The sequence below is a fragment of the Limulus polyphemus genome, unplaced genomic scaffold, assembly GCF_000517525.1.
Source record: "Limulus polyphemus unplaced genomic scaffold, Limulus_polyphemus-2.1.2 Scaffold798, whole genome shotgun sequence".
NCBI classification, from domain to species: domain Eukaryota; kingdom Metazoa; phylum Arthropoda; class Merostomata; order Xiphosura; family Limulidae; genus Limulus; species Limulus polyphemus.
In genome coordinates this window covers 242,475-256,009 of record NW_013666408.1, presented here as the reverse complement: position 1 = coordinate 256,009, position 13,535 = coordinate 242,475, and positions in this window count along the sequence as shown.

The following is a 13,535-nucleotide window of genomic DNA, read 5'->3' as shown; positions in this document are numbered from 1 at the left end:
TTTCATTCGCCCGGGCCTCTGGGCAGTTGCCTCCTTTGCCCTCCTGTCGGCGGGCCTGTACATAATATGCTGTAACTATATAACCTAACTTTTTTTATCGTTTTTTTCCTGGGTTTTTACTCTATAAGTTATATCATTTAAAAATTTTCACAATAATGTCAACATTAATATTTCTTAGCTTAAATACCGTAACTCGTCTCATTCTGGTTTTTATATTGCGTATCTATATTCTAAGACTTACATGTAGCACATAACAGCCTGTATTATCATACAGCTAATTACTTGAACTGCAAAAAAAAACAACAACGTGAAACGGTCAGATTTGTTTTTATAAATGTCATAAATCTGGGAATAATGGGTTTTAATTTAGAAACAATGTTTATGGAGATAACCATATAAATGACATGTATTTCTAAATCGATTATCCTACATTAGATTAATAATTGGGACAATATTTCTTATCATGTTTTATCATGTTGGGTATTTCTTGTTATGTGAAAGTTGATTTCGTTTTTCATCTCTACGTTTGAAACGAACTAACGTGAGACGACTAACAAGAACGTAACGCTTGTCATTTGTTACCCGTCAAACTCTCTCTCTCTTTACCTTCAGTGAAAGTAATTAGGAACTTTCCCAATCATCCTTCGATTTTCCGGCGACCTGACCACGGCTCAGTTCTTACAATGCATCGTTCTTGCTAACGCAAACACCATACAAGATGTGTGCATTCCAATTTCGGACATAGCGTGAGTGCGGAAAAAAAATGGACGTGGTCGCGTGGCATGAGCGCGGATGCGACGTGCGGGAAATTGGCTAGGGCTCTAGAATGGGCAGCAAACTCGCCCAGCGTGAAATTGAACCCCGTATGCAAGAAAACGGGCGGAAAATAGAGTGCATTAGGCCTAGGTGCTGCTGCCCTTTTCTTGATAATGAAGCTAGAGCTTGATTCCTGAATCTTCCCTCTCCCTGCAAAGTTAGAGTGTTATAAGAAAAAGGAAAACAAAATTGGCTAGTCACTACAGCCAATACAGTTCTGTAGGTTTAAGTGGTTTCTTTACAAAAGTTCAGTGAATTGTAAATAAAGTAATTTGTGTCAGGATCATCGGTTTAAAGATTCTACTTTTTATTCAAAGAGACGCGCTGGTTTCAAGACTGAAAAGTATCAAAGTTAATCGCCTTTTCTTTCACACAAGTAGAAACGGTATGAATCAGGTTTTTTTTTGTACCCATGCAGCAGTTATTTCAGTGCTAGACCTCCTTTGTGCTTTCATTCAGAAAATTAAAGCGCAGAGACCATAATTACTAAATTCGTGTTAACCAAATTACTCCATAAAAGTGAAAAGTTTCTATTTACTACATCCAACCTAAATTATAGGACTAACCAAAACATCGGACTAAATAAGCATATTTTAAGAAGTAAAAAAAAAAGCTATTTACTTTTGGTCGTATCGAGCATCGTGGTTCTGTTTAGTGACTGTTGTAATAATACTGAATGATGAATAGTAAGCTACTACAGTTTTTTTCGGTCGCAGTAGGTAATTTCAAGATCAAAATGCACAATAACTACTGTACTTAACACGGTTTGTTACACTTCACTTGGTCAGAAACGAAGTTCGCTGGCATAAGTCTAGTAAAAAAAATCCAGCTGATGAATTTCATTTTATGTTGAATGAAACTTTGAACAACAATTACTGCAACAAACTATGTCAGTAAGCACTCTTAAAAACAAGGGAAAAAACCAAATAAACAAGGCACTAAGGGATTTAAACTAATAAATCGGTTATTGGTGACTCTCATCCACCAGTGACTTATTGACCACTTTTACGGTATATAGACAATAGCACGGATAACTGAAAAAATAAATGAACATCTGCATCAGTACTGAACAAAGAATCGTAATGAATAATCATCTAATGGCTATAACTCTGCGCATATATATATGTATATATCTAGATAGGTTCTAATGATGCTCCATAAGGATACCTGGAAAAACAAACATCAGTACTGAACAAAGAATCATAATGAATAAGTATCTTGATGTTATTTCTCTGTTTACGTTTGTCTATAGACGTTCTACTAATACTTTAGTTTTCAAACTAGAATTATTCGTTTATATCCTGGTAATAGAATACGTTTTTCAGCTTTCAAAGTTATCATTTTATACATTACAGTTCAGGGTCAACAGAAGTAGGAGCGGTAAGACTCTTACGTAAGTCTTAGTGATGATACTCACTGAATAAGTAATGACAACCGACGTGCCTTTTTTCGTAAGTCTTAATGATGACACTCACTGCATCAGTAATAACAACCGACTTGCTTTCTTGCGTAAGTCTTAGTAATGACATTCACTGTATCAATAATGTCAACCACTATACGTAAGATGACTCTCACTGTTTCAGCAATTTCAACTGTCATTATATTTTGCCTTACTGAAATCTGTCCATCTATCTATAGAAAATTATATGCCATACAAATGGAACAGTATAAATGCTTAATAGCATGTTTAACTTTAAAAGCAAATTAAAGTAATCTTAGTCTCTTAGTTAACATTAAGACTCGTCAATGGTTCAAAGTAACGTAACGTTCCTTTATGAGAAAACTCTGAAAATTACAGGTTCAGTGCATGTCGAGCCATTATCCATTACTCCGATCAGATAAAGGATGCAATAATGCTGCATTGTCTTGATGTGAGCTTGCTCGCTAGGCTCCATATGAAGGCAAGTAAAATTAATCCGGTCTCCTAGTTCTCGTTTTATTGGATTTAGGAATTAGGCTCGACGGATGATGAAGAGATTGTGGACCGTAGCGATATCAGGGAGCATATTTTATTTTCCTGGCGTGTAATATGAAACAGAACCGAGCAACGAACAGATTTGCATTCTCTTTTATTCTTCGCCATGCTCGACTAGCTCTTTCACCCGTTTGTGGAGTCCAATGAATTACCACAAAATTGTTGTCCCTAGACAACAATGAAGTACTGTGACGGTCCCTCGCCTATTCTTGATTTGTCTGACTTCGTCAGTGAGAGGGATGGCATGATGGGTCATACCTTCTTTTTCTTCAACTTTCCTCATTACGTCGTCAAATCTCATAAAATCTCGATTAGCGAGAATTCAAGCGATTGGGTTTTATTATTATCTCGACTGCCGACCGGGATTGGTTACAATAAAGAAATTCACATGAAAGCAAGTATGCTCCAACAAGATGGTTTTAAGCCCTGTATAATACGAATACTTAGGACTGAGAGAGTGTGAAGTTTCACAATACAAAATACCTTTCCAGTATTTTTTCCAAACTCTAATACTATATATTAGCTAACCTTTGTTGACAGCACTCGTCTCTCACCATGCTACAGAGTTGAAAGTTCTCGGGCAAATTGTACTTTAATATTATTTCGTATGTTATTGTTGAAGCCTACATTAAAATTAAGGGTTTATTTTTTATGATATAGCAATTAATTATTAGAACACAATGCCAAGTTCTTTTTACTTTATGGATATTTAACCTTCAGATAGTAGTTCACAACTTTAGAAGCTAAATAGGGCTGAGCGCGGCCCAGTGGTTAGCGTACGGCTGAGGGCTTGAAGTTCCAGGGCCCGGCATGGCCAAGTGGTTAGGGCGCTCGACTCGCAATCTGAGAGTCGCAGGTTCGAATCCCCGTCCCACCAAACATGCTCGCCCTTTCAGCCGTGGGGGCGTTATAGTGTGACGGTCAATCGTTGGTTAAAGAGTAGCCCAAGAGTTGACGGTGGGTGGTGATGACTAGCTGCCTTCCCTCTAGTCTTACACTGCTAAATTAGGGACGGCTAGCGCAGATAGCCGTCGTGTAGCTTTGCGCGATATTCTAAAAATCCAAACCCTTCAAGTTCCATTGTTTGCGTCCCGCTACCGAAAAAAAAAAGAAAAAGAATCACGCTCCGCACTCTAGTGCCGCGAGTGCATTATAAGAGTGACGGTCAAATCCCATTATTCCACCTAACAAGAGTAGTCTACAAGTTGGTTTTGGGGCTTGTTGGCAAGCTGCCTTCTCTCTAGTCTATAACTTATAAATTAGGGACAGCTGGAGCAAATAGCCCTCGTGTAATTCAACAGATAAAGAGGAAACTAAATACTGATAATGTGTACTATTATCAATTTATAAATAATTTTTTTCAAGGGCGACTGAAATTAATTTTATGCGTTAAGTAAAAAATATGAAAACTGACGATCTGGAGAAACTTTAAATATATCATAATGAAAAATGAATTTATTTATATTATGAATATTTGTGGTTTAACATGTTTAGTTTATTAAGGCAATTCGATGTTATAAGACTGCAAACGCGTTTATTTTTGGTGATATCATTAGGTAGAAAGATAAGGCTTTATTAGATTGTGATATTTAGTTTTCATTTTACGTATAAACTTTCTTCGCAATAGCTGAAAAGAATTTCATTGACTGTAAAATTTTGAATTTATTTTCGATCTAAATTTTTGTGTCCATTTAAAACTCAGAAACGAGATTTGGAATACTGCGTTAATGATTAATGTTTATTAGTTCAGAAAACCAATAACTAAGAAAGATGAAAATTTCCCTTTATATACTAATGACAAACTGAGAAATGCCCAGCCGTTAACGTAATGCATAACTGGATGTAGAACAGACCGTATTCTTATTGGATTAACTGTAAAACTTAATTACTTCATTAAATCCTGTGTTAATCCCACTTTACTGAATTACAGGATGGTTGTAAACTGCACTGTATAAGGAATGCATAATCTCCTGCCAGATTGCTGAAACTGAAAATGTACCAGAACGACGAATTACAATATATTGTTTGAAAGAGTAATTATAATTTTCTGCAAATGATGAAAATGAGCGTAAGTTTATTGTAAATCAGATAAAGCACTGGAGAGCTATTTTGTTGTAAGGCAGTAATGAGATGAAATCGAAAGGAAAGGATAGAAGCGAGGCAGAAAACTGCATCCACGTCAGAGTTTTACCACGTGCTACAAATCCACCTTGTCCTTTAAAATTAAGGCCTAGTGCGTCGTTTGTATGCTTCAGTGTCTTATACACAAAGGGAGAATCTATAATTCGCGAGCGTCATCTAGTGAGATGCAGAACAATAAACTATTTTCAGTTGTTGATAAAGCTTATATAACTTCTTGACTGACTGATCGAGCTTTTTAAGCTTCAGAATCCCGATTGATGTTTCTTCAGTACCTTAGTACATCTCACACGTTTCTTAATGTAAAAGGGCACGTGGAATAAAACTATATACACAAGTCTTAACCCTACTCTCCATCTTACATTTCGTAGAAAAGAAATGTTTTTACTGAAAAGTTTTACATCAAGAGATTTGAAAAATAATACATTACTACGTATCAGCTTGCTTTCTGGAGGTAGACTAAATAAGCCAAAATTAAACCATATGAAAAATAATATATTACTACGTATCAGCTTGCTTTCTGGAGGTAGACTAAATAAGCCAAAATTAAACCATATGAAAAATAATATATTACTACGTATCAGCTTGCTTTCTGGAGGTAGACTAAATAAGCCAAAATTAAACCATATGAAAAATAATATATTACTACGTATCAGCTTGCTTTCTGGAGGTAGACTAAATAAGCCAAAATTAAACCATATGAAAAATAATATATTACTACGTATCAGCTTGCTTTCTGGAGGTAGACTAAATAAGCCAAAATTAAACCATATATATATAGACACACACACACACGCACATAGGGATATTCGAAACGTCGAGCAGTATTACTAAAAATACGCTTAGGAAAACAAATGGGTATCATCACATTTTGTAACCATGGAATGTTGAAACTGCCAATGTAAACAGGATAAAAATTATAACCTCAGCTGGATCTTTAATATCCTCTCTAAAGCTTTTTCGTTCTAGCTTTGTTACCCATTAGCTTATCAGGAGTAGATTTTGGCCTATCTAAACGTTCGTTATATCAATCTTATAGTATTGTTGCAAGATTCAATGACAAACTCGTAACTTGGAGTGATAAACGTTACTATGACTTCAAACACATTTATTCTTAACTTGCTCTTTTAGGGTAAAAAAACAACAAAAAAAAACACCTTGTTAGTATGAAGTTGTCAAAACGCCAAAAATTCTGATGGGCGAATTAAGAAAAATGAGTTCAAAAATAAAGCCACTTTCCCAAGAGTTGCTTATTTTGTATCCAAAAAGAGCAAATTGTCTTAGGATTAACCGTTTTCTATAAGAATAAACATATAAACTTATATCTGAAGTTGGTTGAATGGAACTAGACTGATGGAATCGGCTTTGTTTGAAAGTAGATAACTTCATTCCAGTTGTTGCAAATGTTGTTTTTCTACGGACATTAAATAAACAAAATATATACAATGTTTTCCAACATATTAACTTGTTTTTTTTGTTTTGTTTTTTTACATTGACCGCGGCTTCAACTGTTTTGTGTCTACTTTGTACGGATGTACGGTTAATTCATTTTACATTCTTACCTGAGAAAACTACCTAACCTAAAGTTAAGATAGTGTCAATGTTTCTCCTAACACTCGAGTTTAATCAAATCACAATAATAGGTTATTAAACGTTTTGTTATTTTTACTTAAATATTTCTTTAATAATTCAACTCGAAATCAAGACTTCCTGCGATATTGTTTCAGTGGATCTTTAACAGAGTAGACATAATAGCGTTGGACATCTTAAAGAACCGTTGAGGAAAAAGGAGACGACGTTTCAGCTTCTAAACTGAGGCAAAAAGGCCGAAATATCATCATCTCATTTTCTATCAACAGGCAGTTGCAGTCCTCTAAGGTTTTCAAACCCACTAAGACATCCTATAGTTTTGAAAAGTATGTTAATTCTACCTTTCAGCACCAAAAATTCAGGAGTTTCACTGTATCTTATATAAAACTCACTTGTTATATGTCAAATCTAACCAGGCGTTTGAATAATTTTATAAATTTACATGCTGTTTTCCTTTTTTTTTGAAATTATTTCAATATGTTCTTCAATTTCACCCTAGTCTTCGAAACACAAAAAATATTGATGAACTTTCTGAAAGGATAATTGAACATAATAATCATCATCAAATTAAACAGCGATACTTATAAGAATCTTAAACAGCGATACTTATAAGAATCTTATTTTAAGAGACAGACTAACTCGAAGCGAGAATCAGCATTTGTTTCTTTTCACAGTTTACTTTGGATGTTCATAAAATTACTGGTACTGATAACAGTGAAATAGAAAATATAATTCAAAAAAGTCAAGAACAATATAAGCTATAAGATGTGCACGGTAAAATTATGTTTGTTTGAAGTTAAGCACAAAGCTACACAATGGGCTATCTGTGCCCTGCCCAACACGAGTATCGAAACTCGGTTTTTCGCGTTGTAAGTCCGCAGACATACCACTGTGCCCCTGGGGAGCTACAATTATGAGGAGGGTACTTAGCGTGCTTGGATTGCAAATACAAAGGTTCGTGTTTTTTGAGGCTCATTACCGTAAAAACACTCTCCGTACTTTGGGGTGCGCTATAAGAGCAACGGTCAAATCTCACAATTCGGTCACATAAAAGTGGTTCAAGAGTTGGCGGTTGATGCTGCTAGTTGTCTATTCTAACAATTTAAGAGACGGCTTTGCGTAGATAGCCATTTGTGAAGCTTTGCAAGAAAAATTATGAAAGAAACTAAAAAACAAAAAAAACATGCATTTATTTTTGTCGCTATTTCGTAGCGAAGTAAAGTTTCCCTCTGTACTTTCATTGGAGATAAATCCCGATTGTGTCCAAAGAAAATATTTTGTTGTTCAAGGCTTCGCCGCTCATACTCTGAGACTTAAATTTCGTGCGATTGACGTATTTCTGGATATTCTTAACCTACAAGATACTTTATAAATATATATATATCACATTTATATGTCAAAGTTTTTGATGTTGTCGTTACTTTAACACGTTTTTACCATAACTTGATCTTTTTGCAAATTGATTTCCTCAGTGAATATTAAATCTAAACAAGTCTTTTCCATTTTCTCTTACACTTTAATGTTTTAAAGTTCATTCTTTATATCTTTCCAAACTTCTTACTGACTTACAGCTATAAAAATCGCAAAGTAAGTATAAGGTTTTTTTGACGTATTATCTTTATAGCTTTAAAAGAATTTCAGCAACATATTATATAAGAATTTGGTTAAAAAGTATTTTTATTGCACATTTCACATTATCAATATCAAAATTTTATAAGGTGACAAAGCTTAAAGCTCTAACTGTTCGTCTTTTCCAAGTTTTGCATAATAAGTAAGAACAAATAAATTGCAATTTTTCAGAAAAAAATAAACAAACTGAAGGTGGGATAGGTTAGTATATTACTTTAACGGAAGGTGGGATAGGTTAGTATATTACTTTAACGGAAGGTGGGATAGGTTAGTATATTACTTTAACGGAAGGTAGGATAGGTTAGTGTATTACTTTAACGGAAGGTGGGATAGGTTAGTATATTACTTTAACGGAAGGTAGGATAGGTTAGTGTATTACTTTAACGGAAGGTGGGATGGGTTAGTATATTACTTTAACGGAAGGTGGGATAGGTTAGTATATTACTTTAACGGAAGGTGGGATAGGTTAGTATAATACTTTAACGGAAGGTGGGATAGGTTAGTATATTACTTTAACGGAAGGTGGGATAGGTTAGTATATTACTTTGTTTTACACAATAGCTTTTTAAAAGAAATCACGACTCTTCAATACTGTGTTTTTCATTGAAAGAATTATTTATTGATCTCATGTTTTAGAAACACGAGTATCGGACTTGTTACTGGGCCGGGCGTGGCTCAGTGGATAGCGTGGCAGGACAGTGAATCCGAAAATTCATGCTGTGGCTGCACTATAAGAGTGACAAACAAATCAGAGACAAACGTAGCTCAAGAGTTGATGATTAGATGCCTTTTCTCTAGTCTATCAGTTCAAAATTAAGAAAGACCATTCGCAGATAGCTCTTTGCGCAGCCTTACTTGAAAAAGCTATTCTAGTCTTATTAATGTTCTGATCTGAATTAACTTTATAACACGGTCTGAACAAAGACTATCCATCACAAGATGTCATGAACCTTACTTTTTGTGGCCCGGCATGGACAGGTGGTTATGGCGCTCGACTTGCAACCTGAGGGTCGCGGGTTCGATCCCTGTTCCACCAAACATGCTAGCACTTTCAGCCGTGGGGGCGTTATAATGTGACGATTAGTCCCCTTATTCGTTGGTAGAAGAGTAGTCTAAGAGTTAGCGGCGAGTGGTGATGACTAGCTGCCTTTCTTCTAGTCTTTCACTGCTAAATTAGATACGGATAGCGCAGATAGCCCTCGTGTAGCTTTGCGCGAAATTCAGAACAAACATACAAATTTTATCAGTTATATAAGCTAAGTTGCTTTCCTATTTATGCATTAAAAGACAATAAAAGGTTAGTTTCTATTATTTGTTTCTAAATGATACATTGCATTGAAAACAAAATAACTGAAAGCTCAATTACAATAATAAAACCCGATACAATGCGCCTCTAGAAGGATTATTGTTTTGTGCTTTCGCCAAAAATTCCAGATTTTTCTACAGTTTATCACTTGTTTACGTATTTACCGGTTATGGTTTTGGTAAACTGGCAAAAGTCTACCCGAAAAAGTGGAAAATCGTGGGTTTTCATTCAACAAGAACTTAACTGCTACACTATTTGATACTTATCTGAGTTCATCACACTAACTATCACGTATAAACGAATCACGGTTGAGGAGTTAATATCATACTAATAGATAAATAAATTTCCGAGTTATGTTTTAACTAATTAAGAACTGGAACTAGAATTTCGAGCCTAAATAGCACCTGATGCGATAGTTGAGTTGAACGGCCAGGTTCAGAATTCCTTAGAAGGTTCTGATATATCTATCCAAAGGGAGGACAGCCAATTAACAGCACCATCAGCAAAAACAGCATTACCCAGCTTTTAGAACAAAGTAACAGGACTGACTGTCTTGTTTATAACGCGCCAAAGCTGATAGTGCGAAACGTGCTAAGCGGCATCAAGTTTCAAACCCTGGACCCTTCGATTCACAGGATGACTCACTTATCCCTAAGCAACTAATAAAATGGAATCTTTGAATGTTTTTCGTGCACATTGAGAATTTGCAGATTTGATCGCAACCATGATGTGAAAATAATTTTAATTTCAGAAATCTATACTAGGCTCTATCGAATTAAGGACTATAACCCAATAAAATGATCAAGATAGCCTAAACAAACTAGCGAGTTTGTATGCGTGTGTTTCGAAGTTTATAGGTCATGCAGTTATCGTTAGTTTGAATTATCATACGATGATATACATTTTACCAAAACAAATCAACTCTCCCGTATGGAATGATATTAAGCGTAAAGTTAGTTAAAATGGTAATATGATTACCTAAGTTAGTTTAACAAACCTAAGACGATGGTAGATGGGAATATTACGAGTTTGCCATATAAATCACTGGTTTAGAATCTGACGCCCCTGTAAAACTGTCTATCTTGTATTACTACATACTTCGTGAAAACTAACTATGTTTCTGGTCTATCCAAATGCGTGGCAAATTGAAAATTAAATCTTACTATTGTTCAAAATAGGAAATACATCTAAAAAAAAAGACTTCGCTTTCTCTAGTAATTATAACTTGTATTACAGGATTTTAAATGGTATTATTCCGTCATTAGCCTGCTTTGTTTCCACTTTCTGATTTTACGTGAACTTGTTGGTCAGATTTTGTATACTTTTTCGGTAGGATGAAAATTCGACAATAATTAATACTTCTACCAAGATGGTTTGTTGTTAGACAAGTGGAGAACTTTGCATTTCGATGGTTAATAATAATAATTAAGTTATGCATTATAAAATTACTTAGTGGTTGAAATAAAAATATCATGAAATGTACAAAAGACTTGTTCCTTTGAATAGTCCACAAGTGGGTCAGCGTTAAGTTTACGGAGTTACAACGCTAAAATCCGGGGTTTGATTGCTCTGAAATGGATAAATCGCAGAAAACCTTCATGTTGTTTTGCGTTAAAACCAAACAAACCTTTTGAATATGTCTGAGAGAAACTACTTCTATATGAAGAGCAATCCAAATTGAACTATTTTGTATATTAATATTTTAGTATTTTAATCACACACTGAAAATGTTTATCTTAATGATGATACACGCTGTTATGATCTCAACTGATGCCAAGCAATTGTTGTGAAATACTTTCGATAACTGACGAGTGTGTTGCAGAGAGTTTGAATTACATGTAACAGAACCTACTACTCCATACATTGATCAATATTGATGCAGATACAGATATGGCTAGAATACATCACAAATAAGCTCAGCTCATGTAAACAAGTTATTATGGTGATCTTTATAATATTTTATAAACTCAAAGCTTTGTCTGAAAAAAAATGTACGTCTACATAAACAATGGGGAAAATATAGAAAATGTTTTGAGTATATTTTACAGCTTTCTACATAAGTACATGTATATAACTTTATATTGTACCATTCAGAGTTTTATAAAAATCATATTTTTGACAAGCATTGTATTCAGAACATAATTCAGAGCACAGATTTAAACAAAAGCATACTGTTGGCAAATATAATTTTAGACCAAACTGTATTGATGATAATCAGTGTTTATATTTAAGCCATATTATTATTAAGCACATGTCTAATCATATTTGTTTTTAAAACTGTCTAATTTTTGAATGAAAGTACAATACCAGCTTTAAATGAGATGATTTTAACGAACTAACTTTTAATGAAACCTTCACTCTTGACTCGCAGACCTCTGCACAAAACGATATTATTTAATAACTGAGCTACAGATGAATCTATACTGCTAATTGTCACAGTTTTAAACAAGGGGATAATTTTAACAAGCAAGTTTTTGGAGTTTGGTTTTCAATTTCAATAGCACCTTAAGTGACAATTGAGCTAAACAACCAGGTCAGAGACATCAATATGCAGCTACAGACGTCTCTAATTGGAGCTGTTGATCAGGTGGGCATCACCATTTATTAGCATCCGTTGTATACACGAGTATTATTAAACTAATATTATAATTGTCATCATATTTATAACGTTCAGAGCTGAAAGCGAGGAACGTGTTGTCGTTGTTTGAAGTTGAGAACAAAGCTACACAATGGGCTATCTGTGTTCTGCCCACCACGGGTATTGAAACCCGGTTTCTCGCGTTGTAAGTCCGCAGACATTCCGCTGTGCCACTGGGGTGGGGGGGACATGTTCGGTGGCATATCGTAGGCTCGAACCTTGGACTTTCTAATCCACAACCCAGCAAACCACTAGGCAGCATCCAATCCCCAGACAAGAGTATACTGCTTGCAAAGATAATTTAATTTAAATAAAACTACAATGTTCACTACAACGGTTTCTGATGACAGGAGATTGCTAAATAGGGTTTCTGCTAAAGATTGTTGTTGACTAAGAGAATCCAATAAAGTCATTTTATCTAAGAACTAGGATTTTAGATTAAGACATATTACTAACTGTCAGTAATGTAAGTAAAGATGTACATTATTATACAGATTGGATTGCAGATCCACTTTAATTTACTACGTGATGTGCAATGTATGAAATATTTCAAGACATTTATGCAATTTTATAATGCACGAGTTCCCCGAAGAATACGGTATTCTGTCAGTCACGGCACTCTTTGAAATAAGCATTTCACGTAAGTGATGATAAAAGGGTTTTATTTATATATTTCAAACTAAAATTCAAGCGTTGCTTTGTTAGCACACACACACACAGATATATGCAATGTATATTCAGTAATCTTAATGTTAATGCTATAATATAGACTCCAGTAGCTTTAGCAAGTTTCCTTTTCCTCAAGCAATCCAACTTCTCTCAATCGTTTGGTACATTACTTCTGGTCCGAGAACGGCTTTTTAAACGAGTACTTTTGCTGAGTGATCTTTTTAGTGGAATATTTTTTGCATAGTATAACACTGAAATCTCCTTGCAGTGGGACTGTAATAAAGACCAGTCCAAGCGCACGAGGCGCTAGCTAAAAAGGAAGGAGCACTCTTCATCGACATTTGTTTAAACAGAGTGACATTTGCGAACACAAGAAAGCTTTTAGTGTAAAAGCGTCCAAAACTCCTGATTACAATGCAGCCGTCTTTTGAATCGGAAGGCGAGTATCCAGCATCAGCTCTTGTCAGTAAGTGGGCCATACTTTCTAGAGATGAGCCTTAAAAGCTCGCCTAAAACCGGCGTTCCGCTTGGCCTGTACTCTAGAGCTAAATTAATACATCCGTTCTGTTGTACGAATCAAGACAGGGAATGAGGTATTTCTTTGGAGACAACTGCAGCATGATTGTTCACGTGCGTGTTTTGGTGGCAGGAAAAGCGCTTCTCTCTTGCACCCAAATCGTCCGGTTAGCGTAGTAGAACAGTGCGCTAACATTCCTTGACCTGCACAACGAACTGCAGGTCGTCCTATTGGCCACCATTTCCGTAGCTTTAAT